Here is a 5,963-nt window from a genome sequence, read left to right as displayed (position 1 = left end):
ACCTCAATGGCCTGATGGATCGTCTCTAAAACAACCGTTTGCATTCTGAAAACAAAATCAATGTCATGAATGTTTGGGAAACTGTGAGAGAAACAGTGACAACACAGCAGTGGGTGCTGTGGAAATAAAGCCTGAAGAGTTGAGAACAGAGGGTTTCTCAAACCAAAATTCATTTTAAATGAAAAGAATATCAGAGTTCCCTCTTCCAATTTTGTCTATTGATTCTTCTCACTTCCTCCTATTTCACCACCATGTGTTTGGATCACAATGAGGAGAAAAAGAGCAGGTGAAAAGGGAGAAACTTGAATGGACTGAGAAAACCTAAACTGGAATTTTTAAATAAGTGAAAGTCACAACTGAGTGTATATAATGAGATTTAGTTAGAAAAATACTGTTTTTATTTTCCATGTGAGTAGGTGAAATTCATAGCACTAGAATAATTTCTAACTGTAGAGAATCAAAAAATATAGAGGAAAACAGATAAAATTCACTTTTTTTTTTTTTTTCTTGAGACAGAGTCTCGCTCTGTCGCCCAGGCTGAAGTGCAGTGGCAGGATCTTGACTCACTGCAAGCTCCGCCTCCCGAGTTCACGCCATTCTCCTGCCTCACCTTCCCAAGTAACTTGGACTACAGGCGCCCCCCACCACGCCCAGCTAATTTTGTTTTTGTATTTTTAGTAGAGACAGGGTTTCACAGTGTTAGCCACGATGGTCTCGATCTCCTGACCTCATGATCAGCCCGCCTCGGCCTCTCAAAGTGCTGGATTACACGTGTGAGCCACCGCGCCCCGCCAAAACTCATTTTTTAAACTGCCTCAATAAATCCTGAATCCCTTTTCTAATCCTTTGAGCTCCAGGACAAAGTTCTTTATTATGGCCTTTCCTCTCCATCTGCCTTCTCCTCGCATGCTCATAACTTTTTGTTGTTGTTGCTTACTGGAAATTTTCACTCATTTTTATATCCAGAACCTGGCTCCTCTCTCTTCTTTCTGACACCAATACTTAACCTTTATCTCTAACATTTTCACCATTTCTCTACTCTCAAAATAAAGGCTCTCCTATGAAATAAAATATTAAAGGAACGAAAATTTAATTTTAACACAACTGAAACTAGTTAGTAATTAGTTTACATTTTTATTCTGGAACAATTTCAAACTTTGTACAAGTTGCAAAAATAAAAATTCCCTTGTACAGTTTTAAAAATGACTAGCTTATTTCTTTTATGATCTTTCTCCCTCTCTCTCATATGTATATATCGTATGCATATGTGTGTATGTGTGTTCAGCATGTATATAGTATGCATTTCTTTAATGTATGAGACTAGGTTTCAGGAATTGTTACATTTTAACCTTTAAATGTTTGTTTAACATTAGCTAAGAGTAAGAAGATTTTTAAAAATAGCTACAATAAAATTATAAAGGCCAGGCGCAGTGGCTCACGCCTGTAATCTCAGCACTTTGGGAGGCCAAAGTGGGCAGGTCATGAAGTCAGGAGTTCAAGATCAGGCTGGCCAACATGATAAAACCCCGTCTCTACTAAAAATACAAAAAGGGTGGGGTCTGGCCGTTTGAACAAGATGAAGGAACTGGAGCCGGGTAAGAGCAGTGGACTTGGTTCTCCCGAGAGCCGAAGATGGCAGTGAACATATACTCATGTCAGTGACCAGTGATAACCTAAGTCGACATAACATACTGGCCTGGATCAATGAGTCTCTGCAGTTGAATCTGACAAAGATCAAATAGTGTGGTCAGGGACTGCCTAATGTGAGTTTATGGACATGCTGTTTCCTGGCTCCATTGACTTGAAGAAAGTGAAATTTCAAGCTAAGCTAGAACATGAGTGCATCCGGAACTTCAAAATACTGTAAGCGGGTTTTAAGAGGATGGGTGTTGACAAAATAATTCCTATGGACAAATCAGTAACAGGAAAGTTTCAGGACAATTTTGAATTCATGCAGTGGTTCAAGAAGTTTTTTGATGCAAACTATGATGGAAAAGCCTGTGACCCTGTGGCTGCCAGACAAGTTCAAGAAACTTCGGTGGCTCCCTGCCTCCTTGCTCCAGCTCTGAATAAACCAAAATTTTAGCAATGCAGCTCCGCAGAGGCCCATCTCAACACAGAGAACTGCTGCGGCTCCTAAGGCTGGCCCTGGCATGTTGTGAAAGAACCCTGGTGTGGGCAATGGGGATGACCAGGCAGCTGAGTTGATGAAGCAGGTCAACGTATTGAAACTCACTGTTGAAGACTTGGAGAAAGAGGAATTTCTACTTCAGAAAGCTATGGACCATTGAATTGATTTGTCAGGAGAATGAGGGGGAAAATAACCCTGTATTGCGGAGGACTATACACATTCCGTATGCCACAGATGAAGGCTTTGTGATACCTGATGAACGGGGCCCACAGGAGGAGCAGGAAGGGTATTAACAGCCTGGACCAACAGAGCAACATCCGAATTCCTCACTCCAAATCATGTGCTTAACTGTAATATACTCCCTGTTATTATCCTTAGAGGACTCGCTGGTTTCTTTTCATAAGCAAAAGTACCTTTTCTTAAAGTCACTTCACAGACGTTTCACTGCTTTTCCAGTAAGTTTGAGTTAGGAGCGTTTACGTTGTAGCAGAGCAGTATTAATATCTAGTTGGTTCACTTGGGAAACAGAGGCTGACTGGGGCTCACTGTGCGGATGCCGGTCACACTGAGTGCTGGAGACGGTGTGTAATATGCTGAGGTGGCGACCTCAGTGAAGAAATGGAAAGACTGAATTGAATTTTAAGCTAATGTGAAATCAGATAATGTTGTAATAAATAAATGCCTTAAGAGTATTTAAAATATGCTTCCGTATTTCAAAATATAAATTGTACCATGACGGGATTTTGTGTTTGACGTTATGTCTTGGAAGGAAGGACTAGACCTTGGAACCTTTGGAACTTGCTGTCACAAGTCTTAGAGGGCTACTTGAATCCTCATAGCCTAGGCTTTGGTCTAAAAGGAACATTTTAAAAGTTGCCCTGTAAAGCCATTTGTTGTCATTGACCAATTGCATCCCTGCTAAAGAGCAAGGGCATTGTTGACTGGATAATAGAGGATGTGTTTCAGTCCTGAGATGTTCGAGGTGAAGAGCTTGGTTTTCATTGAGCATTTCTCTATTTTTCCGGTTATCCCCAAAATTTCTGTGTATTATCTTTTTGGGGAAGTGAGGTGTGTCCAGTTTTTTTAGTCTAACTACTACTTTTGGGGACTTGTCCTCGTCTCTGGGATTTGAATGGGGATTGCATCCCATTTTACTGTCTTTTAGGTTTATATTTACCATGTTCCTCTTCTCTGCTCCCCTTGCCCACTGGGGACTCCTCTCTGGCTCCTTGAAGTTTGCTGCTTAGAGTTGGAAGTGTAGCAGGCAGGTGACCATGCTGCAAGTTCTTTCTGGACCTCTGGCAAAGGGAGTGGTCAGTGAAGGCCATCCTCACCTTGGGACCTGCCAGGCCGGGGTGTTTTCAGTATCTGCTGTCCACAGCTCTCCACTGTAATCTGCATACTTTGCCAGTGCACTAATCTCTTTGGAGATAAGACTCATTAGTGTGTTACTAAATGTTAATTTTCTTTTGTACAAAACACAGTACCGTGCCTGAATTAATTATTAATATTGAAAGTATTTCATTGTTTAACGCTCCCCCATTTGTTTTGCCCACAGCCTTTTCCGTTCCTTTGTTTGGCAGGATTCTGCAAAATGTGTCTCACTCACTACTGAGATTATTCAGCCCCTGATGTATATGTATTGATTTGTTTCTGGTGGTAGCTTGTCCTGAAATGTGTGTAGAAAGCAAGTATGTTCTGATAAAATTGTTGTGTAGTGCATGCTCTGTGTGGAATTCAGAGGAAAACCCAGATTCAATGATTAACAATGCCAAAAAATGCAAGTAACTAGCCATGGTTCAGATGGCAGTAGTGGTGTTATTTGTCTTTTGTGGCCTTTTAGAGTTTTGTTGCCCTAAAATTACATTTTTTTGGAAACCCATTTTCCACTTGGTCTTTCTTGACAGAGTTTTCTTCTACTTTAAAAAGTTTATAAATAAAATTCTGTATTTCAAGAGTTAAAAAAAAATTAGCTGGGCATGGTGGTGCATGCCTGTAATCCTAGCTACTCGGGAGACTGAGGCGGAAGAATCGCTTGAACCCAGGAGGCACAGGTTGCAGTGAGTGGAGATCGCACCACTGCACCCCAGGCTGGGCGACAGAGACAGACTCCATTTCAAAAAAAAAAAATACCTACAAAAAATTTAACAGTAATACAATACTTTATTCTAATCTTCAGTCCTAATTCCAGTTTATTCAATGATGCCAATAATGTTCTGTATAGCGATCATTTTTCAGGATTGGATCCAGGCCCAAATCCCATAATGAATAAAGTTTACATATCTCTCGAGTCTTCTTTAATCTCAGACAGCTTCTCAGCCTTTCTTTCCTAACAGTGACATTTCTTGAAGAATACAAGCCAGTTATTTCATAGACTCTCTCTCAGTTTAGATTTGTCTGATATTTCCTTATAAGTAGATTCAGGTTATGCATTTTTGGTTGGCACAGTACTTTAGTGATGCTATGTCCTTCTCAAGGCATCAAAATGGAGGCCTAAAATGTCCAATTGCAGTTTATTGATGACATCAACTTTGATCAGTTGGTTAAAATATCATTATATCCACTTCAGAGTTACTATTTTTCTTTTGTAATTAATAACAAATTTGAAAAGATATACTTTGAGAATATGTAAGTATTCTGTTTCTCATCAAATGTCGTCCAGTTGATTAAACATGTATTGAGGTGGGCAGATCACCTGAGGTCAGGACTTTGATTCCAGCCTGACCAAAATGGTGACACCCCATCTCTACTAAAAATACAAAAAAAAAAAAAAAATGAAATTAGCTGAGCATGGTGACACACGTCTGAGGTCCTGACTAGTTGGGAGGCTGAGGCAGGAGAATCACTTGAACCCAGGAGGCGGAGGTTGCAGTGAGCTGAGATCATGCCATTGCACTCTAGCCTGGGTGACAAGAGTGAAACTCAGTCTCAAAAAAAAAAAAAAAAAAAAAAAGTATTGATGATTCTTACCAGAATTAATTTTCAGTATATTGGCTATAAAAAATTACTATATCTAACTATATTATTTCATCTATATTTATCAGCCGATATTTTACTGAAATGAAGAATTTTTCTTCTCCACTATTTATTCTTACTTATTTATATACTTATGCACATCTGTATACATGTATGCATATATTTATTTTCCACATATATTCATGGAGTCCTATTTTATTCAATGAGACTTCATATCTTTCTATATTGTGATGCCAAATTGCACCAATTTTGCTAGTTGAAACTCTGCCAACCTGAATTATCTTATATTTTGACATATAACCATAATTATTTTTAAACATCACTTTAATTTTCTGGTACAGCACGTTGTTTCAATTTCATCTTCTATTTTCCCTGTCCCAGACCCGGAAACAGTCATTTTTCCAAGTATTCTTGGTTGCTTTTAGTGGTTAATGGTATGTAGCAACTGCATTAGTGATTAAATGCTGTCTAACAAGCTTCCCCAAAGCTTAATGACTTAAAACAATGCTAAGTATTTATTATCTCTTACAGTAGCTATGGGTCAGAAATTCAACAGTGGCTTGGCTGAGTGGCTCTGGCTAGGGTTTCTTATGAATTTTCTCAGTCAGGTGTCCACTGGATCCACAGTGATCTGAAGTCTACATGGATCACTCACACGACTGGCATGTTGGAGGGAGGCCTTTATTTCTCTCCAATATGGGCATCTCCCAGGAATGGCTGAGTGTTATCATGATAGTGTGGCTGGCTTTCCCCAGAGCGAATGTTTCAAGGAAACAAGATAGAAATGTTATCAGCTCCCTGAATTCTTGTAATCTCCCAGAGCAGAAATCAAGAGAGGTTACCAGATATAGCAACA

The 5,963-nt window shown here is 39.6% G+C and overlaps 1 pseudogene; it reads left to right on the top strand.

Annotated features, from left to right (window-relative positions):
• The first annotated feature begins 1,632 nt into the window (after positions 1-1,632).
• On the top strand, positions 1,633-2,433 carry LOC112625285 (annotated as a pseudogene).
• Positions 2,434-5,963: the final 3,530 nt, after the last annotated feature.

The sequence above is a fragment of the Theropithecus gelada genome, chromosome 5 (genome assembly GCF_003255815.1).
Source record: "Theropithecus gelada isolate Dixy chromosome 5, Tgel_1.0, whole genome shotgun sequence".
NCBI classification, from domain to species: domain Eukaryota; kingdom Metazoa; phylum Chordata; class Mammalia; order Primates; family Cercopithecidae; genus Theropithecus; species Theropithecus gelada.
The sequence above is the reverse complement of the archived record's forward strand: the minus strand, read 5'-3'. Positions and strand labels throughout refer to the sequence as shown.